This window comes from Tympanuchus pallidicinctus, unplaced genomic scaffold, assembly GCF_026119805.1.
Source record: "Tympanuchus pallidicinctus isolate F22 unplaced genomic scaffold, pur_lepc_1.0 scaffold16, whole genome shotgun sequence".
Taxonomy (NCBI): domain Eukaryota; kingdom Metazoa; phylum Chordata; class Aves; order Galliformes; family Phasianidae; genus Tympanuchus; species Tympanuchus pallidicinctus.
Genome location: NW_026294679.1, coordinates 2,034,339 through 2,059,213, shown reverse-complemented (window position 1 = coordinate 2,059,213; position 24,875 = coordinate 2,034,339). Strand labels below are relative to the sequence as shown.

At 44.0% G+C, this 24,875-nt stretch overlaps 1 long non-coding RNA gene across 2 annotated transcripts; it reads left to right on the top strand.

The window, feature by feature from the left end:
* Positions 1–1,156: 1,156 nt before the first annotated feature.
* LOC128077618 (uncharacterized) lies at positions 1,157–24,714 on the top strand. Of its 2 annotated transcripts, XR_008205101.1 has the most exons (5): positions 1,157–1,251; positions 10,159–10,265; positions 22,998–23,136; positions 24,132–24,255; positions 24,543–24,714. It is a non-coding gene; the product is annotated as an uncharacterized LOC128077618 (long non-coding RNA). The 2 variants fall into 2 exon arrangements; XR_008205102.1 differs by lacking the exons at positions 1,157–1,251; positions 10,159–10,265 and adding an exon at positions 15,249–15,322.
* The last annotated feature ends 161 nt before the right edge of the window (positions 24,715–24,875 follow it).

Genomic DNA, 24,875 nt, shown 5'->3' with positions numbered 1-24,875 from the left:
ACAGCCAGGGTGGATCCACTCATTTAGCTGGAACCTGAGTTTCTTGGCAAGTTCCTGACCGCTGGAAGCGTTAGCCCCTTATCAGGCCTGATGGCTGCTGCTGAGGTGCAGAAGTACGCTCCTTGTTCAGGACCAGCCACCTGGCTGAAGGTAAAGCCCCATTGCAGGAGATGCACATCTGGGTTAACTTCAGTGAACAAAGGTGTGTATTTGCTCTCCTGAATGTGGTCACAGGCCTGCTGGTTTTGCTCTGGGGTCATCTGCGAGCAGCCCTGTAGTGCAGTCTCAGCCAATGAGAGTTTTCCATGGTTAAGGTGCCTTACAAACCTACTGAGAGACCATCTCAGTGATTAGGAGGTTTTATCCTTGAATACAGAAGCAGTGATCTGCTTTACGTGGCTGTGATGCACAGAGTACTAAGTACTGCCAAGTACTAAGATGCCTAAGTACTTGCTCGGGACATAGATCGAAGCAGAGCCTAAAAAGTATTGGTTTTGGTTCATACTCCAATGCTTTACGATCAAGATTTAATTTCCCTTTCAGAACTCCATCCCAAAGGATGCAGATGGTCTTTTCGTGGTGGTGGTGGTGTAGGTGTTTCTCTGAACTGAGGACTCACTCACTGCCTTGCCATCTGCAGAGGGGCGTCATTAGATGCTGTACTTCAAATGTGGATTCTACTACAATTCTTTGAAACCCTTTTTTTTTAAGTTTCCCCACAAAGAGATTCATTTTCCTTTTTCCTTCTTCTGTTCTTCAGTTTTTCTCCCCCAACCACTGGAATTTCGAAATTTACATTCCAATTTATGCATTATTACCCCGACCCTTTATCACGATATAACATCTCATGATGCAGTTTCAGTGCAATGAATGCTCTTAGGGACAAGTGTTGGTCTTCATTAGAAGACGGGCCATCACTCTGACGTGATCTATTCTGAGTGGCTTTAAATCACAGCTCTCCTTCTCTTTCCTGTTCTGCTGAAGTAACTATTGTATGTTAAAAGCACTTGAGATGAAACGACAGCAATGTTAGAGGCAACTTTGGGTAAAATGCTTCTGTTGGGAAGAGTTTTTGTTGATGTGACTGTGGTTCATATCACTAACACTTGACCAGTTATTCTACTCTCTGCCCTTTGATCTCAAACAGGAGGAACAAGGGAGTCATTTCTGCTTTGGTCAGTGTAAAGCTCGGTGGGATGCTGCCTTTCTGTCTTACAGACTTTCTGCTCAGAAGCCCAGTATATTTTCAGGGTAAGAACTTGTTCCTGTGCTGTTAGCCTCTCTTTTCTCTCTCTTTGGGGAAGGGGGATGATGGGGTGTTTGACTTTTTTGGCCTTTCCCACCTTTGGAAGCGTCTGACAGCATGATTTCCTTTTGTCATCGGGGTTGATTCTCTGCTGCTGTATTTCAGAGAGGAGTAGGTCCCAGAAGAGATGTGATATTTCTCTTCTCGATGTACACTGCCAATTTTGTGCTATTAGTTCTTGCCTCTGTGGTATCCCTCACCCAGGAAGAATGGTGCTGCTGGCTGGAGGAGCTGACACTCCATGGATGGCCATAATCTGCTCTTTACATTTACTGATGGGACTTTGTCTTCTGTTTGTCATTTTGCTCACGAGCTGCGTCAGAGCATCTTTTCAAGTACTGCATTTCTTTTCTCTCCTTTTTCTTGCCCTAAGAAATTCCTGAGTGTTTCTCCAAGAGTTCCATCTACTAAGATTTTGTTCCTGTTTATGCTTTATGGTGCTGTTTCAACACTTAACTTGCTTTAGTACTTTCACTTTGGCACCTCAGTATGTTCCTTTTAGTCTGCAGTATCCATTCTTCTGTGTGCTCAACAATTCTGCTGAACTTAAATCCAAACTGCTGCTGACTCTGGGGACCAGAAATATTCAAAGGCCTCACAGTTCCAGCCTGTCCTGGGAGAGCACTCGTTTGCTAACGGAGTTGTATCTTAAGATAGAAACTCAAAAATGAAAACCTTTGAGTGGTATTTTCAGAATTTCAGGCCAAAGTTTTTTTTCTTGCTAACCACATATGAATCCTTCTGCATAGTCTGCGCCTTTTTAGTGATGTGGTTCACACTGGACATTGGCTGTAAGCCTGATGTTGTCCTTCTGGTGGCAATTTAATGGTTACTCGTTTTAGGCATGGTGCTCACAAAAATCCAGCGCAGAGAATGAAGTTCCACGTTGGAGCCAGGAAATGATTTTATTCTGTGGTTATCATACGGTGGGATTTAATCCCGAAAAAATGTTGGCTTTGCTTAAATTGGTTACCTGTGATTCAATTTGCAGTATTGTTTCAGTTGGCAACCGCGTTCCCCCGTGTTATCCACCACATGTAGTCATCGTGTGGAGCTGGATGGCAGGTGCTCCAGTTACCTCCTGAACCTCCTGGCTATCTGTGAATGAGTGATTTGGCATCGCTCAGTGCAGCTGGTGCAGCTCTCAGGAAGGGTGGCTTTCCAAGGGCTGCTTCAAGATGGTTGCGATAAATCCCAAAGTTGGAGAGGTTTGGTTTGTTTCCCATAGAAAAGCTATAAAATAGCAGACCGCTCATATGCTGTAAGAGGAATTTCTTTACCCTGCTGAGAGGTGGCAGATGGGAAAACAAGAATCTTACGTTTCATTGATACCCAGCATGTTGTACATGTTAATGTTCTGCTTCCGATCTTCAACAAATCTCTTAAGTTTAGAGAGCAAACAGCGCTACATTAAAACCTGTAGCAAGAATCTGTGCCAGTGGTTGTTGCTTCCCATTCTTCTGTATGTGTGCAGACATTACCCAGGCTCAGTGGAGCATTCTTGCTGCCATTTTTGGTGCCAGTTGGACACGAGTGAAGTGTTGGACTTCCAGTTTTGTGCCTCTGAGGCGTTCTGTAGGCAGGCACTGGTGTGGCTTTGAGCTGTTGGTGACCGAACTCCTTCAACGTGGTGTCTGAAGGTGTGGAGTGCTTGTCCAGAGACCTTTTGGGAGGCAGTGGTTGTTATGTGCCCTACCCTGACAGGGGCAGAAGCTGCTGTTTGTTCCTGGTGGGTTTTCTCCTCTGGACAAGGGCTGTGGACAAGCTGAACGTCATGGACATCCCTGTTGCTTTTGCTGACATTCACAACCCGTGTTCTCTGATGTAACAGATAATTCTTGTATCAGTTAAGGAGATGAGATCCTTATTTCCCTGACTATCTCAAACAGATATGAAAGTAACATTTTGCTTTCTCTGATTTATGACTATGTGCTGCCATTGCCAGTAGATTATCTGGACTGATAATGGATTTTTACTTGGCGTCGTGGAGACTTGTTACAGATGTGTGTTTCTTCCTTTTATCTTCATCCAGAAATTTGTTCATCCTGGAAGATGTGGGTTGGGAAGGGAAGAGAACAGGCTTACGCTGCCATTTGTGTGAGGCACCAGAGCTGTTTCAGCTTTCCTGGGGGTTGCCACTTGTTTAGGGTTTGCTTCCATCCTCCAGTCCCTGGGAGGGAGCTTTTATTGACACTGCAGATCACGAAATTGGATCACTTATTCCCTTACCAGGTTGCCTTACCCGCTCTTCTGGCATTTAGCAGAGCTGTACACACGCCTGAAAGCGCTGTTAGCTTGTTTTTAGCTCACGTTTGGCACCGAGGGCTGGCTGTAGGCATGCTGCACTTTGTTTTATTTATTTCTCCCTGCCAGTCTCTCATCCCAGCAGGTTTTCTGCTGCCCCAAAGCCATCTCAGCAGGTTCACCGGGGGACCCCTGCCGGGGCTCAGCGCTCCCCATCCCCACCCCGCAGCTGGGAATAGGCACTGGTTTGGTAAAGACAACGACTCATGCTAAATAAAAGAGAAGAAAATCAGGTGGAGGTGATACGAGTCTCGCTGCTGAACCCAGCTGCTCCAAGCACTCGGAGTTCATCGGTGTCAGTGTGTGGCAGTCTTGGGGCTGTCGCGACATCGCGACAGGGCGGTTGATGGCAGCGCGGCGGCGTGCAGCGCGTCCCCGCGACCACCCGGTGGCAGCACCGCCACACGCCGCGGCTCCTTTCCTTGTTTTTTTTCCTTTTTTATTTTTTTTTCCTTTTTCGTTTTTTCCCCCTCTTTCCCCCCTCATTTTTCTTTCTTTTTTCTTCCTTTAATTTTCTTTTCTTCTTTTTTTTTTTTCTTTTCTCCCTGTGATATTGCCTGATGCTTTTGTTTAAATCCCCTGTTAAGACACACGCAGTAAATAATCCTTAACACTTCAGGCTGATGGGAGAATGCTGCAGCAAGTGCAAACCAGACCTAAGAAATTCTCAGCATGTGGTCAGAAATATCCATTTTCTGAGCGGGTGGAGCTGGGCTTTGGAGTTTTGACTTGAGCCGGCGCAATGAAATTAAGACGTGGAAGAGGATAATACAACGTACCATCATTTGGAAGTAATTTAATCACAAAAACTAAAAATTTGGAAGCAAACAGATATTTTACTTAATAGAAACCATCTGCACCGTACAGTAGGCAAATTGTACAAAAATGAATAAAACTGTCTCTGGAGGCAAATGACTCAGGCACCAGCTTATATAATGAAGATGTATATGTGCCTTTTAGCATTTGCATTGTCTATTAGACTAGGTAAATCGCAGCGCTGGTGTAAGCGAAACAGTTACAAATTTTATTACCATCATATGACTGATGACAAACGTGGTGTGAGAAGCAACGGAGGTGAGGCAGGGCTCCTTCCAGCCCCCAAACAGCGCTGCGCTGTGGATGGGGTGCTGCTTTTTGGGTCAACTGCTGGCCTGGGCTCCAGGTGGGTTCATTTGTGCTGCTGGGACGGTGCCTCGTGTGCTGCTGCTGCCCATGGAGGATTTCCAGCTGGCACTGCTGAGCAGATGCTCCCCAACCCGCTCCTCCTCGCAGCACAACGCGTTTGTCTGACGCAGGGATGCTTCTCTCCTTCCCTGCTGGCACATCTCTCTTCCCCTCTTGTTGAAGGACGGGTTTCAACACTTCTCAAAATATTTATTCATTGGCGCTCAGCAGCTTGCCTAAATGATGGCAAATAATATGAATTATTCAATTTCGGGGCTGCGATAGCCCGCGTCTGCACTGCTTTTAAAATGAAGTTTGTAGGAGCCACGTTCGGCTGCTGAGATTTAACACTCGAAGGAAACGCGCTCCGCGCTGAAAGCTTTGTACTGTTTCTTCCGAAGCCACGACAATATCTGTTTAGAAAAGCAAAGTGCAGCAATGTTCTGACACAACATTTCTTACAACAAAGGAAAATCCCACCCTCCCGGTGACATTTGTGCTCGTACTTTCTCAGCTGGCAGTCCGAAGGATGGGTGGATGAGGGAAATCTGTGCGCTGCAAAGGCAGATTTATTCTCGTTTCAGGAAGAGTAAGGAGGTGAAGGCAGAATTGGTTTCCACTTGCATATTAAGCGTATTTGGCAACGAGAACATTTTGCATTAACAAATATGTAAAGTAAAAATACGTCCCAAAAGATTAAGGCTTCTGTGGATTTAAAACAAATTAGATGCAGTTTTCCACCCCAATATTCTCCATTTCCATTCTGCTCGGCGTCGTTGCAGCTCAGAGCAGGGAGGTGGGGAGCCGAGATTTCGGCCCCCAGGGATGCCCAGCTCTGAGGCTGGGTGCTGGGCTGAGCTGCTCCCAGTGCTGCGGGGGGTTGGATGTGGCACCACGGAGGCGTTGGGCCCCAGGAAAGTTTGGGTTCTGAGAGCAGAGGGGTGAGCAGGGAGGAGGCAGCACTCACCAAGTGACAGGGAGGAGAGGCCGGTGGGCACCTGCTGACCCATAGGAAGCATTTTGGGCAAAGTGCTGCATGCTTTCCTAAATGTATTTTGCTTTTTTTCCCCTAAGGTGAGGCACAGAAGGTGGGATCGTGCCCAGGAGGTGGGCAGCAGGTGGACTGCTGTCTACATGGCGCTGCTTCTGTCTGCCCCCAAGACAAGGAGTTGTCTTTTTAGCAGCATCCCCCCCACACACACACTGTGTTTGAATTTGGAATTTCTCTGAGAAAAAAGGAAATACTTGGAATCCAGGGGCTGCTCTTGGCCAGAACGCAGTGGTTTTGTGGTAAGTCAACTACGGGGCCTGGCTGCTTAATAGCAGATCTGTAAGGACAGTGTGTTCTCCTGCCCCTCGGGGCAGCCTGAGGTACCAGAGTGACTTCAGTGGGACTGGATTCAACTCTCCCTGGCACAAAAACACAGATATTTATCCCAGACCTACTGAATAGAGAAGGAATTGGACCATTAAGTTCAGAGATGGATCAGTCCCATGCACGTCAATATCTTGTTAACAGTATTTCATTAATTAATAGCGGTCCCTCTGACAAAAGGAAAGGACTTTTGTTGCCTTTGACTGTTCAAACCTGAAGGAGAAAAGGTCCTTCTGCTTCTTTCGTATTTTTGTGCATGCATGGGCTGCTTTCACTAAAGAATGGAAATAACAAAGATTTCCTGCAGACGTATGGAATTTAAAGCCTCACAGATATCAGAAGTATAATTATTCGTATGTAGCGAAACCAAAGGCACTAATAGCAGTTTATCCTTTTATTTTCTAATCGGAACATGGAACTCTGTGGTGCAAAAGTAGTCCGAAAGCACAAAGGAAATGGCCTCAGAATGAAGGCGTTTATTTTCTTCTTGCTTCCCTGTAACGTGGTTTATTTCGTTTCACGTGATTTGTGCCAGGACAAAGTGTGTTCTATAAACAAAAAAGGGAAAAGGTTAAACTGGTAATGAAGTGTAATGACGATAAAAAATAATGATGGCCACATAGGAAAAAAAAAAAACAGTAAAAAGGAGTGAGGAGCATTACAAGTGGAGGAAGGGCGAGTCAGTGGGACCCCAAAACAGGGCTCGTTGGGGAATTAAGGACTGTGTTGTCTGATGGGGGAGGAGCGGGCTTGGGATCAGTTCTTAGTCCCTTAGGCCCAGCAGCTCCCTCAGAAATTGCTGCATTGGTTCTCCCAAATTGCTTTTTGCATTTTGGCAGATTGTGAGTACGCTCTGCTCCGATCCCTTCTGCTCCTTGGGGAGGTTTTGCTGGCACTCACATCCCTTCCTCCACAAGCTGCACGGCCTGGGGATGCCGGGAGGATCCTGGCAAGGGGTTTTGTCACACGTGGGATGACTGATGCTGGGGACCTGGGCTCAGCCTGGCAGTTCCAGGAGGGCTCTCACTGCTGCTCCCACAAACGGGGCTGGGGGTGAGCGCCCGGCCCTGCCAGCCTCCTATCCACACGATGGCACTCTTCAGCTTTCAAACAATTGCATTTAACTGCATTTAATGCGAAAGCTGGTGATTTTTTTTTTTTTTCCCCTGCCAAAAGCAAAGAAGGAGCTGGACGGGGGGACGCGGCACGCAACGCGGAGTCCCCTCGGAAGGGACACGTCCTGTGCAGTCCCCAGAGCCCCTCATCCCGGCCTCACAGCTTCACATGGGGACACAGCCCTGGCATGGCTGAGAGGCGACAGGAACGTGAGTTTGGATGCACTCAAAGAACTGGTAAAAACAAAAACACAAACACCCTTCTGTGTGGCAAAAGGGCCACAAAAGCAGCAGCCCCAGATCTGGCTGCTTTTTGGATGCTTATAGGGGAAAAAGGTCACACTGCCTGTGTTGCAGCTGGTTCTGCACTGCCTAAGCTGTACAAAAGTCAGAGCGTGGGCTGCTTTCTTGCACAGCTTTAGCTATGAAGTGTCTTTTAAAAACAAGAATCCATTGCTATCAATCTGGCAACTTCTCGGAGTGCTAAATTTGCTCCATATTAAAGTGTGTGTGGGAGGGAAGGGAGGTGGAGGGACGGTGGGGGCAGATCCTGTTCTGTGCTGTGCAGTTACCCTGATGGCTATATCATCCTGTCTGGGAGGTATGTGTGTGCCTGTCTGAAAAATCAGCACATCACTGCACACCAGCACAGCCGTGCAAGCAATTTCTGTTCCTTTCCCCCTGCCTGCCAGGTGGGTTTGGGACTGTGGTCAGGGGCTGGAAGGATTTTCTGGGTCTGCAGCCTCACGGTGCTTGCTCAGCCAGTAGCTTGCCCTGGGTTTGTGTACAGGTCACCGACCTGCTGCTTTTTCCTGGCAGGGAAAGCATGAGATCTTGCTCCTTTGTTCCATTCTTCACCTGAATGTATCATCTACCAACTGGATGCAGTACTCCAAACTTCTCCAGTAGGTCTTAACTGCCAGCACAGTGCCCCTGTTCCTGCTGGGTTAGGCAACCCTGTTTTCAGAGGATGTGGCTTTCACTTTGCCATTTCTCTGATGGAGAAACCCACACTCAGAGGATGGTGAGGCCCTGGCACTTCTCCCAGAGCCGTGCTACCCCGTCCATAGAGGTGCCCACAGCCATGGATGGGCTGTGGCCAGCCTGAGCTGGGGGGCCAGCCAGAAAGTGGCAGAGAATGGGGCTGGGTGGGGCTTTGGGTCCCTTCCAACCCAACCATTCAATGTTTCTGTTGTTCTATGTCTCTGTGGTTCTCTGATTCCATGAAATCAGTACCAGACAGGGCAGCAGCTGGACCAAGGGTGAAGCTGAGTGAGCTCTAACCACAGACCTTGTGTCCCCTGTCCCCACATCAACCTTGTGCTCAGATTTCATCTCACCACACTGTGTCCAACCCTTTATTAAGACCTACATAGCAATGGGTCACTGCTTCGCCAAATTAAGGGGCTGTGTAGCTGAATGGGAGACAATGGCCTCTTTTGTGGAGATGTGGCACTGAGGGATGTGGTCAGTGGACACAGTGGGAATGGGTTGGGGTTGGACCTGGGGATCTCAGAGGTCTTTTTCAATCTTAAGGTTTCTGCGACTCTGTGAATTTGGATCTTCAAACATCTGTGATTCTGTGAATAATTTGGATCTTCAAATGTCAAAGAGGGCCTGAATTTTGCATGGATGTGGGAGAGTTGTGCGTGTGTTGCCTGCAACCCTGCGTGCCTTGGGTGGCTTAATTCTTAAATTTGTCCATCTAAAGCCAATCAGTTTTTGCAGAAATTTATCCTCGTGCCAAATCAGCGTCTCATTTTTTAGAAGGATCACCCCCAACCTTTTCAAAATACTCTCTGGCATGCCAGAGGTTAAAAATAATTTGCTAGTTGAGTCCTCGGTGCTTAATTAGAAGAGATTATTTGTACAAAACGGGAAAGAACCATTCGGGCAGAGTTCACTCACATGGCATGCTCTGCCTCATTTTTACTAAAGAAATCCTTTTGTTATGATTTTTAAGCATGAGCAGGTCATGTGTTATCCCAAGCTTTTATTATTATCACTATTTTTTATGTGTTACAGTGCATTTAATAGAAGTATGATGGGGAGACCTGCTCTGCTGTGCTGCTGCGGGCAGACGTGATGTGCAAATAGTGGGTTAAGTCCATTCTTCATGTAAAGAAGAATGGGCATTTTTTTTGCCACCTTGTTATATTTCCTCGTTACCTGGAGTAGGGAACGGTGCTGCTTGGCAAACCAGCAGCAGATACGCTTTAACTCATTGCAAAAAAACAATCGACGCTGTGCACAAGAAGTTAGTGCTGTATCAATACCAAGTTATTTACAGTGCTTTTATTTCCATATTAGTGAGGAAGGGGAATGCGGCAGGGACTCTTCACTGCAATTATGAGATATCTCTTGAGGTCACCTGCGTTTTCAGTTACGCGTATTGCAAAGGGAGCATAATTTATTCCAGTTAATTTTGGATTTGAAGAGCAAAGAGGCACAGGCTATTAATCCAGTGAATGTAAGAGGTTTGGCATGGGTGTTTGTCTTTGCAGTGCTTTCCTCTGCTCTGAAAGTCTCGGTTGAAGGGGGCAGTTCATCAGTTGGTTTGGGGGGCAGAACTCATCTTTCCTTTAGAAAACGCAGAATGCTCAATGAATGGCAAAAGTGCTTTTAAAAGGGGCTCGTGGAACACTTTGAAAATATTAATTAGTGTGTTGAAGCATTCTGCATAGCATATCATAGTAAAACTGCTCCAGGGGGTTGCTTGGAATGAATTATTAATATGAATCCCTCTCTCCCTTATGCTTCACACCCTGATTTTATGGGACTTGGCGTGGGTTGGGGTGTCTATTAGATTCACTTATTGCCTGTTTAGTGGGAGTACTTTGTAGACTGCATCCAAAGGTCACTATTTTTTCTTTTCTTTTCTTTTTTTTTAACAGAATCCCAAATTTCAATTGGCACGAAGCTGACATGGCCCCACATATGAAAGACAAGCTGTTGAAAAGAAGCAAGCTCACCAGAAAGCCGTGATTAAATTTTGCAGAAGGTATGCAGTAGAGAAGGGGAACGTATGCAGGCCCCTCAATCCCCTATGGCACAGGGATGGAGCTCACTGGGCGTCTCACCACCAGCTTGAGCAGAGCCAGGGCTATAGCACAGCACATGCAAATCTCACCCATGTTCTTGTCCTGATGAGTCCAAGCAGTGCTTTTTCACCACAGCTGTGTTGTAACACATTCACGCTTCTTTCACACGCATTTAGACGCCTTGTACCACAAGTGTCGGAGTCATTAAATTCACAGAGTACAGTTGCTTTTCCCTTCTTGGCTTGCAATATCTCAAAGTTGAACCTGTTAACCTAACGCTGAAGGAGAAAAACTGTGCTTAAGAAAAAAATTGTTTTTCAGCTCTGGAGGTCTGTTTTGATGATGTCCCTGGTGTACAAATATAAATAAATCCATAAAGTAATTTGACTTTTAATTCTTACTTGGATTATGGAAATATTTGTATTGCATGGCTGCCAGGCTGAATTACAAAGGGTTTCGAAGGTCCAGTTTTCATTCTTATAAGCAGAAGAAATATAAAAATGATGGTTTACAAAAACGTGGCACTTATCAGATGGCGATTTGCTCAGGACTGAGCAATATGCCAAAGCCCAGTTTGCCATCATGGCAGAACAAGGCTGAGCTTTGGGCCTGGTGAGCTGTGGTTGAGCATTTGGAGCTCCCACTGTCCCCAGTACGGGCAGCAAATAAACTGTTGAGACAGCTGAGAAGGAGGGAAATGTCAAGTTGGGCTTTTTTTTCCCATAATATCTGCAAAGAAGAGGGACACGAATAAGGAAAGAGTTTATTTCTGTATCTGAAAATAGATGCTTAAAAATAGATCTGTGTGTCATATTTGAAAGTCTAAGAAGATGGTGGGTTTAGGTTCTCTCCGAAGGAAGAAAAAGGCCAGAAGAAAGGGAGGTTTCCTCACAAACAGCAAAGACATTCCTGAAGCAGAAAGGGTTAAGTTTATTCATAGTATTAAATACTTTGGTTTCAGTCATCACGTTAAGGAGGAAATCACGCCAAGGAGTTTCTTAATATAAGCATTTTTTTTTAAGAAAGGAAGAAAAAGGTGAAAGACAGCGCATGGTATCGGAGTCTAACAGACAGCATAAATCTGCATCATCTGCAGAAGTTTGTCATGGAAGGATTTACTCTGTGCTGTACTGTCCAACAGTTCTGCCAACGCAGGCTCTGAGCTGCAAGCTCGTGTAGATGACAGATTGTGGCAATTATGGCAGAAACTCATCATTAGCATCAGCCGTCTCATGCTTTTAAGAAAATGAACAGCTCTTTCATTTGTTTGAAAATAGCAATCTTGAGAATGCGCTCCGCTTTAGGAGTTAAACTGGTGATGGATTTTTTCTGAGGAAAGGATCATCTTACAGTTTCTCAAGTTGTGAGTGTTACTGGCTCGATGTAATGTGTCTTTTTTTCTTATTATTCCTCTTCTTTTCTTCTTTATTTTTGCCTCTTCCAGAGGAGAAAGGTTGCCAACTGATTAATATTTTAAACATGTAGACAACCTGCAGACCTTGCTCCCAGACTCGGATTTCTCCCTTATCCCTCCCGAAAAAATGGTTTCACTGCTAGAATTTTATGCTCCCAGGTGAAACACGATTATTTATTCACTTTATTTCCCCAAAATGAAGCACAAATAATAATAGGCAGAGTTCAGCAAACAGTTAGAACAATATCGCATGTAATCTCTGCGGAGTTTGGTTAGGATTTCTGCTTCTCACTTAAAATTTTGTGGGTCAGCCTTATGATGTGGGCAATGAATGGGAAAATACACTGCATTTCAGGAACTGAATTTTATATGTCCTTAAAGAAGAGGCTGGCAACGCTTGGAGCAGCAAAGTGTGAGATGCCAATTTAAGAGGCCCCGCAGAGCAAGCCGTCATGCGCTGTTGTAGGCTCCTCCGGATGATTTATTGGGATTTATTTATATTTATTATTCAGATGAGGATTTAAATATTCCACGTTCTAATTTGAAAGCGTAAGTTGAGAAGCTGAAAGTTGGCTGTGAGATAAGGAAGATGAAGGAGCTGAACGAGGACCTCTTGGAGGCCCCTCGGTCCCAGCCAAGCCCCAGGTCCCAGTGGCAGTGGTGTGGGCAGGCTCTGCTGTGGGGCAGGCCTGGGTTGCCTCCCATGCAGCCTTCCTGCATGTCAAGAGCCCGCTTTAACACCTACTTACTCAACGCAAATCTGGAGCACTCCATCTGCACCAGAATTGCACCGGCAAAACTGGGACCGTGAAGGTTTAGTGATAAAACATCTCACTCTGAAAAAGCTGCTCTATGTTCCTGCTCTCCGTTGGGCCCCATTCTTCTCCCATCGTGTATTTTTTATAGTGGGGCTCCTTTTGCTTCATGCCTACACGACCGTTGCAAAAACCTTTGGACCGCTTTAAATAAGAGTCAAAACCAACTCTAAATTTTGACCATTCAGTGTTACTTTCTTCCTCTCTCTCATCCCACATGCCTTGTGAAATATGCAGGACAGACTCTGATCTTGCATCTGTGACACAGGAAATAACACAGAACATGGCAGACATGGCAGATAGGGGCGTCCATTCGTGTCAAAGGCAGCAGAAAATTGAAAATGTGGGTTATTCCGAGTCCTGCCAGGGTGCAAGCAGCACCAGATACACTGCATGTGTGCCTTCGGGCTGGTTTATCCTCTACTGGTGAATGCCAGGTGTGTGTGATTCAGAAAAGCAAGCTGAAAGACTAGAAGGAGTTCGGTCTACAAAAACACGTTTGTGCAAAACTAGGAGCTTGTTGCTTGTTGAGAATTTCTCCATGGCTTTTGGCTTCTTGTGGCCTTTCCTTCTTGCTCCCCTGTGAGACTGAGTTTTCACCTATCAGCTTCAGTGAGATCAGGAATGTTTTAGAGGCCTTCAACCTGGGCCTACCTGAAACGTTCAGCTGTAATCATGCTAGATAAGTGCTCGTTTTACCAGTAAAATCTGCATCTTAAATATTTGCAGAGATGCACGCATCTGTTGTAAAACTGCAGATGTGTGTCTCTGCAGATATATATACTTCAGTGTGATATATTATGTTTTATAATTAAAATTTTATTGAATTTTAATATAAAAACAAATTCATACATTAAAAATTAAGTAGAGAACAAACATGTGTGGTGTCAGGAGGATACAAGCTGCGGTACGGTAGGACAACAACATCTGACCCATAAAAAACACCCTGCTTTAGTTATAAAATACCTTTGTGGCTAGGAGATTAGTGTGATATATTATTGAGATTCCAATATTTGGAGAAATAATACCGTTTTGTTACTTCCATTTGTGAGTGAAGAAGCAACGCCATTAAGCGTTCAAAAGCAAATGGGTTCAGACATAGCAGGCATGGTCCCCCCACAAGAAAAAGTGCTGTTATTTATGAGGCACAGTTAGTCCTGGTGAGAAGGCTAAGTACTTGTTTTTCATAGTACCACAGAGTCATTCATGTTGGAAAAGCTCTCTGAGACCCCCCAACCCCAGCTCACCTACACCGTGCCCACTGCCCACATACCTCAGTGCCACTTGGTCATGATTCTGCAGGGATGGGGAGCCTCCCAGCTCCTGAGCAGCCTGATGCAGTGTTTGATACAACCCCGTCCTTGGGATGCTGGAGTCGTGTGAGCAGGTGAGTTTTTGAATCTGGGAATAACGAAGTTGTGGCTTGCGATGCCACGAGGGGCTCTCAAGAATGTCAAGGTAGGTGCTGGTGTTGCAGAAAGCAATTTAATTCACTTTAGGACAGGTGACAAGTGTACCCTGAAGTGCCCAGAATTCTTTTCTATTGTGATTTATTGTTCTGGGGACAAATCTATGGTATGGAGAAATGAACGACCCACCTCTTGGAGACAAGAGTGAGAACCAGACGACTCCTACCCACCAAGTCCAAGTGATTGGCAGCACATTGCGTTCCCTTTTTTGAAAGGTGTGTAGCCCACTGATAAAAGTGTATAGGACGCATGCAAATACAGGAGAGAAAATAGCACTGAGGTATTTGAATGCTGTTACATAAAGGGGTGATGTGCCTTTGCCTTGAACGCTGTCTTCATTTCCATTTCAAAAATGATACAGCTGAAATATAAAAGTTCATAGACAGTTGATGGAAATGATTAGACACAGAGCGAGGTTCGTGCATGATGGGAGGCTGTCAGGATCGGAAGATGAGTTATGTGGCTAACAAGAATGAAAACGGTGAAGAGATATCAAATAATGAGTAGCACTCTGGAAATTGTTGAGGATGGCCTTTTTTCTCCCTTTTTGCCAATGCAAGAACACAGGAACGGCCAAAGGAAGTGACAGGGACCATGTCTCAGGCTGATAAAAGGAGAAAGATGCTTTAGGATGGATGTGAGATGCATTGCTACAAGATTTCCAGAAGTTTGGGGGTCAGGGGTTTAAAAGTGAGCCATTAGAGACTTGGCTAGCAATGCTTGCCTTTGATAAGCTAGGAGTGTACAATCTCATCGTCCGTGAGCTGCCAGGACTGAGGGAGGTGTTTCCCAGGGTCTTTGCAGGATCACCTGGATCTTCCCCAATGCTATTTCTGTCTGTCTGACTTGGACCTGCCCCACACCACCTTCCCTCCCATCTCCTGCTCTGTCTTCAAAGGAGAAAACAGGTCCATTTCCGCTTGAAAGCTATTTGACTTTCATTTATTTCACTTTTGAATCTGTTCCACGATCCTCTCAGCGTCATTATTTTCCCTTCTCATTTGAGAAAGTTCTGCGAATAAATAAACAGCAATATTTGGGGTCCTCACAGATCAGCAGAGACGAGCGTGCCTTTACTGCAGAACTGAGGGCAAGAGCCTTTCTGAAGATCACATGTGAGTACCATTGCTCACACAGATGCCTCTAAGTATAATGTGCACTGCAGGTGATGGGGCCTTCAACTTTTAACACACTTCTCTGCTTTAACTATTCAGGGCTCACACTTAAAAAGTGATCCACAGCTGCTGCAAATTGATTTATCTCCTGATGACAGTCAGTTGCTGACTGAGTTGCTCGAGAGAAAGAGTTTCTTGGTTCAGGTATTCATTTCCTTATTATTTTTTCATTTTTACCCTGGCTTTATTTTACTTGTGGCTTATGATTAATGCAAAATTGCAAGTTTAATGTTTATTACAATATGTGTGTCACTTCCATTGGGCAAAACCAGTGTTTTTTTCTTGTTTCCTAAATGGAGAGAAAAAGGACTTTGAAAGGGGATGCTGGGACATCCCAGTACTGTAGACATCTTTTTAGTGGCACCTTGTCATTTGTGCTCTTGCTGAAAAGGTGGTTTTCAGAATGGAAACAGCATGTTTACTCATTCTGTGGAAAGATGATGGCTTCCATCTGATGAGAATGCAGTATTTTCCTCCACTCATGCATTGACTTTGCTAATCTGCAGGCTCACCAATGCATCTCCACATGCAGCTGAGCTATGTACCATTTACAGCTTGCATAAAGCGTTGTGGCCCATCCAGCATAAATCTGTGATGAAAGATTGCATTATACCCAGAGAATCTGTAGCTCTCTCAAATGATCACCTTATGATTGTGTGTACAAAGATCATACTCCTTGCTTGTATTTGGTTTGGGAAAAAAAAATTCGCCTTCAGAAATGATTAATAGTGAGTGTCAGTGATTTGTTTCAGAGAGGGACTGTCTTCATGCTATCGCCTGTCCCCATAACTCAGCAGGAGGATATTGATTACACACACACTTAACTATACCTGCAATTATTTCACTAGAAAGGACAGACAAAAAGAAAGGAAAACCCATGTTTCAGAATCAGATTTTTGTAGATATTTAAGAAACCTACAGCCAAAGAATATATAGACAAAGCAGACAAAAAAAAACCCCTAATTTTTGTGCTGAATGTGCTTGAGATTGAATACTGTTAACACAGTTTTACCACCAAATTGTGCAAATTAACACAGAAATTTTGTCAACTCATGCAACTCAAGAAGTCTTTGTTCACATTCAGGAGCTTGAAGGCATAGGATGGGCACCAAGGCTTGGGACGTGACCATGGAGCAGCAGGCAGGGTCTGTGTGTTTGCTGCCTCCTCACCATTTCACCCATCCTCTGCAATTTCTCATCCTTTTCTTTTCTTTTTTTTTTCCCATCTATCTTCCCATTTGGGTATTTATTTCTTTTTTTCTATATCCTGGTTGGACGCCACTATTTGTAGAAGATGCTACCAGCATTTTATTGCATTTTCTAAGTTGATCTAACATTGGGCAAACTGCTTTTTCCCGTGGGAGCTGCCACAGCCAGGGCCAGCTTCTTTGTGTCCTTGTGCTGTCTGACTGGGAATAGGGAAAGGGAAAACGATCGCCTGTGCCGTGCCTGTGCTCCTGCTCTGACCCAGGGGTTCCCTTGGCTTTCAGGAGATCTGCCTCGCTGGCTCAGGCTGAGCTCTGGCTGTCTTAAATCAGGTCTGAGAAAAACCCTGCTGAGCTAGTGAGAGCCCTAAAGAAAAAGAAGATTGTTAATAGAAAATAACAACCTTTATGCAGTGCTGTTATACCAGACTGTAAAATTTAATCGAGGGTTTTATCTTACTGTAGAAAATTGTTGTTTTTTTTTTTTCAATTGGTTTTTTTTTTTTTATTATTATTATTTTTTAATACAGATTCCAGGTAAGATTATCATTTATATTCAGGTAGCTTGGTGTGGTTTCTTGTTTGTTTCTTTTAAAACAATGCCTATAGGAATTATCCATACTTTATTTAGATGCGTTAAGGAGTTGCATCTATTGAATGCTACAGGGGTCTTCCAAAGTCATTTTTTTTTCTCAAAGGCTTTAGAAACAAAACATGACCCTGTGGGAAGTCGCTTTTCTCACATCTTACCTGACAATGTCTTGGAAAAGATATCCTGGGCCATGTCTGTGTGTTGTTCCCTTCCTTTGAGATGGGGACCTGCACCCCTACCTGGTGCTTCCTTTAACTGAGCAGGTAGGGTCATCATCTCCATTGGCACTGAGTGCAGGTGATAAAGCTGGCTGTGAGTCCCAGGGGTTGGCCCAAGCACCTGTGTGCTTTGCAACACTTTGAGGCATTTTTGATGATTCTGAGGATGAGTGCAGTCAGCTTTTTGATGGAAAATAAATAAAGATGGTGGATTTTGCCTTCCTCACGTTTGTTTTCCTCTCTTTCATGAGGGACTGCATCCTGTTTATGATTTTCTCAGGAGTTGGAGCATTCCTCACGCTTGGTGACAAATTCTCCCCTCTAGGCAGTACAAGAAGGAACAAAAGGAGAAAAGCAAAGATAGCGGGAACCTGGAAATGGGCAGTGAGTCTACAGGGAAGGGAAAGCCCTCAGGATGCCCAGCGGTTTGGGTTGGTTTCTGACTGTTTATTTACGCAATTAGAGCATGTAATTCCATAGCAAAATAAACAGTGGCAGCAAAGGGGAAATCACAGCAAAGCACTGCTGAACAGATTGGTTATTGAAGACTAGAGGAAAGCCCTGGGAGCTGTCAGGATTGTGAGGTCAGAATGGCCATTCTTCCCAAGTGGTCTTTAGGGGTATTCTTGAGTAGAGCCAGGCACCACGGATGGAGGGGACCTGTGCACAGTTTCGAGAACATAATCCAATGATATGCAATACAAGCCATGCTCGTTCCCTTTGTTTTAAACTCCATAGTTGCTCAATATTTGATGTCTTGCGTCCTTTCCCACATGGATGGTCTTGTCGTTTCAGTGCTTCAAATGATTCCAAGGGGTCGGTTACAGAAGGATGGGTATTACTGCCATCGGCTTGGAGCTGACGTGGTAGCGTTTGGAGATAGACTTTTGCTTCAGGACAGAAGAGAAAACACTTAGGGCAGCACAAGTGGTGCCTGGAGTATGCAAGAGAGAAAAAGATTACGTAAAAGGCAAAATTCAAGTCGAACAAAAAGTTTCCCTGCATAGCCAAATTGAATGTGAGGTTATTAAGGTCAAAGAAAAGTTTTGTTTCTACAACTATGCAGCTGATTATAGTTGGGAAAAAAAAATTGTGTCTTTCTTTCTGAGGCCTCATGAATGCAATCCACCGCTCCTGCAGAAGGTCAGTCATCAGGAACTGATCCAGGATGATAGAGGCATGTCCCTGGCACGCTGTACAAATAATTTCAGTAACGTTATATATATATATGACCAGTGGGAATGAGGATGTTCCAGCTTTCTGTCTCTGTGCGTATTTCTATCATGGCCATCAGTGCTGTATCTGGTGTGTGAGATCTAATCAAGTGCATTGCATTAAAGCAAGGAAATAGGGTGAGCAATGGCCTGGCCAGCAGGGCGTACCCAGGCAATCAGAGCACCCGGTCACTCCACACCGGGACTTGATAAACTGCAAGAAGTGGAGAAATGGGATTTTTTCCTTCCACATCGCCTAGGCAAAGCCTTTGTCTGTGTGTGTTCAAGGCCACAGAGTGTCATGCAGGTGAAAGGATGATAGGGCTAGATTCTGCAGAAATAAATATCTCAAAAATGATGGAGAAAAATCTCATAGATATGAGTACAGAAAGTAAGCAAAGAGCGAGGTGGAAAAGAAAGTGTGTTTTTCTAGCATTGAATTGCCAGAAATAGATGGAGTACAGGAAACAAGATGACAAGGAGCTGTGGAGGTTTGGACGTCTGGTGTTGCTTACAAAAACTATAAATGAGAGAGGATTTAAAGAAAGCAAAACCCATGATTCTCATTGTCATAAATGAAACCAGTTCTAATGAGCTTGGTTCAGGCATTGAGTCCCATTCCGTGGTGAATTTGAGTGGAAGGAGCTGCCCCTGTGACTGGGAGACTGTGGGCAGACACAGGATGGGCTATGGGACTTGTCTTGGTGTGAGACCTGTGCCCCTTTGTTGGGTCTGCAGAGGGCACCTTTCCTAACGCTAAGCAGAGGCAATACGTATTTAATGACCTACATTCATTTAAGAAAGAGAACTACTGATTTATATATTCAGGTCAATAGCACTTTCCCCAGGTTTCAATAATCAGATCAATTATCTGAATCCAATAAAATCTTATTAAAGAAATTCAGAATTATCTTTAAAATAGCTGGCCTTGTAGTCCCTGAGTAGGTTACAAAAACTGCTATGAAGAATTACTGTGACCTACTTTCTGGGAGGTACAGCTATCATTATCATATCAGAGGTGCAGCCTGATAAGGCTACATGACTTCCATCTTCTTGAAGGTAGTTTGGGAAAGAATGAGCAAGAAACCTTAGTCTAGGTCCCCAGATTAATTTTATTTTCATAAATACGTGTTAAAATTGGGAAAGTCACAATCTTGTCTGTGCAAAAGAGTTTGTTTTAGGAATTGTACAAGGAATAGCCGAGAGCACGAGATGGGTGTGAGTTCTTGTTGCATGTCAGAAGCATTGTGCAATACATGGGCACTCATGGAGGGAAATTTCGCACTGTTTGTAAGAGAAGACAGAAAACCTTTCAGCCTTGTTTACGGCAGGTGAGATATTCGGTTGTTGGATTGCTTCTGAGAAAACAGCATTGCTAAAATGTGGCTGAAAATGCATCCTGGCATTTGCAAGCTGTTTTCTGTCACTTGCAGTTCATGGCTGAGAAATGAGCCAGGCAGGGCTTCCCAACAAACACTTGGTGGCTCTGGGAGAACCCGTGCAGAACTCCTCCATGTCTTTGCTACATCTACGGTGCATCAAAGAGCGGTGTTTGCTTAGGGAACATCCTTTGCCGCACTGGGACTAAAGGTTGGGGCCAAGATGACCAGTGGGCGTTTTGGAGAGGGCATTGGCAGACCCAGACAGCCCTCGCCCACTGGAGGGGGCCATCCCAGCTGAGGCGCATCCCACGGGACCCCAGCCCCGCTGCAGGCAGCCAAAAGGGACAGCGCATTTCCATCAGTTAATTAGAAAACCCGTGGCGGTAGGATCCCATACTGCCAGGCTTTGAGAGCGCAAAGAAGCAGCAATCCCAGCTGCTGCACACCAGCCCCTCTCACGCAGCCCAGCCGCAGAGCCAGGCCTCCTCCCTGCCACCCAGCCAGCTTTGATCTCCTGGTCTCACACCGGCTCCGGCTCCGCGGGGCGGTGGAGGCAGCGGGTGCGCGTGGCTCGGGGCACGCACCTTCTCCGCCAGCCTACCATCCACGGCAGGGCACCAAGGCAGGGCCGGCCGACCGGCGCTTTAATTAGGAGGCTGGAATTATAATATTATGTTAAAGAACAAAGAGTCTCCGAAGGAAAAAAAAAAAAAAAAAAAAAAAAAAGAAAAAAAAGCCGCATATCTGACAAAGATAAATTGGATTACTCAAAATATTCCTGATGAAATGTTACATTTTGCAACTAATTATCAATCTGTTTTATCTCCAGACCAGCTGGGCATTTTTGTGCATGCAAGACCTGCCTTACCAATGATCTTAAGATGTCACTGTAGCGTTTACATCTTTTATTTCAAGATTTAAATAACTAGGAAGTAGCTAATGTAATTCACTGCTGAGAAGAAAGGCTAGTTAGCTGAATGCTTTCCAAAGTGATCTCCTCCTAATGAACTTCTTTGGACTGTGAGTAATGAGGCTTTATTCAAATAATCTTTAGGAAAAGAATATAGAATGTAATTTTTAAAGAAAGAACTAGGTTTTCTACGTTGAAAATATCTTTATTAATCCTATACTGCCTCATGGAGTACTAAAGCATTGTGACAATGTGGTATTGGATGCTGCTTTTGAGATTCGTGGGTTCTAGCTGCAAAGGAGCTCATAAATGTTCAGTGATAAGTTGCACATTACAGTGGGATGTGATTAAAAGCCTTGCTGCTGTAAAAACATATATTGTTTAGGTATGTTAAGGTAATACATTATTTATTTGTTTGTATCACAGGACACATCTCACTCGATCCCCAGCCAGATAGCATACCCACCTACAGGCAGTGTGTTTTGCCTCCTCCATCACAACTTGCCATTTTGGACAATTATACTAATTAGGTTAATCTACTGGTGCCATGATATTTTCCTGTTTGCTTGATTCTGGATTGGTTTTGAACTGAAAAAAGAGAAAATACCAAACAACTCATTTCCATAGCAGATTCCTGCAATATTTCATACTCTGCCCTGGGGACTCCACGAAGCAAAAAGTTCTACTGGGCCTGATCTGGTAAATGTTGCTTCTGTGGGACTGAAATAATAGGTTGGTCACAAAACATGAAAATATAAATTCTCAGAGTTGAGTTTTGATTGGCCAGTTGCTAGGAAAGGACAATTCTGAAGGTATTTCAACAAACCCCTATGTTTTTTAATCAACTAAAAAGAGTAATCATTAGGTGTGGAGTGATCTGATGCTTCAAAAAGGTTGACTGCACGGTGTCTGGGAACTTGAGTGATACATGGTATAATTATACATTTCTGAAGCTAGATTTATTTACAGTAGAGGATCAACTGAAAAAGGAGTTATTTAATTCCAGAACTTTATATTTTTTGCTCCTATTTCCCAACAGTTACACCTTGAACTGTGTGCTCAGCTTGCCAGTTTTCCCAAAAGTAGGAACTGAATAAAAAAACGGCACTCAATCTCTTGGGAAGGAATATCTATATGTTTTTCTCTGGGTATTTCTTTCTGGTTATTGATTGAGAGGGGAGTCCTGGTAGTCTTACACATGTAAGTAGTCCCTGCCCACACAGCAAGGTAGGTGGTTGAGCAGATCACTGTCCAGGAAGATGGATGAGTTCACGTGGGCTGCTGGGCTGTGTTTTGGGTTTGTGTCATCCAGGATGTGAGCTGCTGCTTCCCACTGACCTGGGCTGGAACACAGAAAGTTTCCTGCAGCCAAGTCAAAAACATCGAGCGTTATGCCCATGGCACATGGAATAAAACAACAGCAATACACTCAATATATCATAGAATAGAATCTGAATCATAGAATTGCTCAGGTTGGAAAAGACCAAGATAATCAAGTCCAACCACAACCTAACCGTGCAACCCCACCAACCCACCACTGAATCATGTCCCTAAGCATCCTTTCTTGCAGAACAAACTGTGTCCTAACCAACCACATTAACTATTCAGAACACCTTCCGTTCCATTACATAAACAAATGCTTTCTGCCCTTTCAATCAGCATCCCCCTGAAGCTGCTTCTTATGCCCTCCATTCTTCCCATGTGCTATGGAGGCCTGATGCTGCCAGGGACCACGCACCTTTTGGGGTGCTTGGCACTGAAATGCCCATGGTTGGTAGACAGCAGGATCTAACCCTTGCTTTGCACAAAAATCTCTCCGCTTGAATGTTTCATAATGTATGTTTAAATAGTCACAGCTAGCAAAGAACTTTGATGAGGCAAAGGGGTAATTGGATTTTCTTGTTCTATAATTAAAAAGGTATATATTACATCCACATTAATACCAAAAGAGTTCATCATGATCAATGTTATTACAACGAATACCAAAGGATTTAACAGTGATTGGCCACTTAGTTTAAAAGGTACCTGAAATCATTAAATTGTTTGCTGGAGGGCTTATGAAGGCCTATCGGATCACTTGTGACTACATTTTTTACTACTGGCCTGCAATGTAAGGTTTACTCTTTCAAAGTAGGAGCAACAGGATGATCATTTCCCTTTATTATTCCCTTATTGACTTCCAGTTAATTTTAATCTTTGCATTAACTGACCTCTATTAAGCATGCCATGTATCTGATTACTGTGTCAAGGTTGGGACCGGAAAATGACCTATAGCACCATGTCAATTGTCCTTTGCAGAAGCCCTTACTGTTAATCAAGAGAGGGAGATTAGAAGAGATGAGAACCACCAGCCTGAAGAGCACTTTGCGTTTGACTACACCTTTCTGCCAGCCTGTGTGTTTCTCTTCTGATATCTCTGCAGGGAGAAGTTCTCCAGGTAAGGTTACATCTGAATCTTACATTCAAGATTTGCCACAGAATCAGTTCTAAATAGGTATAAATTAATTATCTCTCCATATCTTGCTCACCTTAGCTGTAGCCAGCAACTCAGGCAGTAATGGGCTCTGAGCAGGACCAGGGGCTGTTGAATTCTTTGTGTTAAAGCAAAGACACTCATTTTTATCCCAATGTGCATTCAAAACAGGGCTTTAGCAGGCTGCCTTCCTGCATAAGTGAGACTCGGAGCATGAGAATGATTTATGCATCCAGAATGTGTGATCCTTAAATACGTGAACTTGTTGAAATAAAAGCCAGTTTTTATCACAGTATTCAGTAACACATTGCGAGGCTGAATGTTATTTTATTTTTCTGCTGTTTTTCACCTTACTACTTCCGGATATGCAGACTAGAACAATTCCAGAGAACCGTTTTTACTGTCATGATGAAAATGTAGAATAAAAGCAAATGAGAACAACATAATGCTACCTCTGCTTATTGAGATCACTCTCACTTTAATAACTGGAAGTGAAACTTAACACTGATGTTTGCAAATGCCTCATTTTAGAACAGCACTCTGCTTCCCCACAGACAATTACAGTCTTCTATTTCTTGGCTCGCTTTGCTGTGAGACCACATCCAAAAAAAAAAAAATTATTTGCAATTGCAGAAGGATTTTCCTGAAGAAATGATCAGATGTGGCTGGGAAAATAGATTGAAGGAGTATTGGTGTCTAACCATAACCCTGACTCTAACCCCAACCACAAGGAAATGGACACCTAAAGAAAATGGGGTTCTCTTGCTCCTAGAACCTCCTTGTGAGTCACGGTACTGAAAAGCTGTCAGGTCCTCATCAGTCAATAATCACAATACCTTCTGTTGGTGGTGTGTTGAAGAATTGCTTCCTTCTATTTGAGTGTAGCTCTGGCTTTGTAGGCATGTTGTCACTGACAGCTGTTTTATTGATTTAGAGTTTTTCTTTTGAGGGCATTTTAGGGAACTTCTTCAGCTTACACAAATAAACTCCGTGGTAGCTCTTCTGAAAGGTCCTTGCATTCTTAATGATCACGTTTGTTACTCTTCAACTCTTTGGAAACACTTCTGGGATCACAAGGCACAGGTTGTTGTTGTTGGTGGTGCCTCTGTTGCAGGTGAATGCATTGGTATTTTCCTTGGTAGAAATGGGAAATGTTCCTGAGTGCTGCAGCCCAGAGGGATGATAAACAGAGTCAGTTTTTAACACTAACCAAAAGCATTTCAGACCAGACTGAACTAATAGTGTAATTTTACTAGTAATTAGTGAAATTAAATGTTTTCACCTGTCGTGGTTTGATTTTAGGGTAACATGCTTTACAAATATCAAATGTTAAAATAATTAAAAATTTTGCATTTATGTTTAATCTCTAGTGAATCTATGAAAAGAAGCCCCTATGCTGTATCAGATTCTTATATTAATTGACTGATAGATATTAAGACCTGCTATTATGGTCATCCAGTCTGGCCTTCTGCATGAGCAGACATGGAATTCCAGCACAGTAATTCATGCTTTTTCAGAAGAAATCCATACACACTACAAAACTTACAGGTAACTTTACAGTTTTAAAAACCTTATTAAATAGAAAATCTATAGAAATACAGAAGCTCCAGTAGAGCACGGAAAAATAAATTTTGCACAGGTACATTTGGAACGGAGATATTGCCTGAGCATTTGCAGTTTTGGTGACCTTTAGTGCTGTTAAA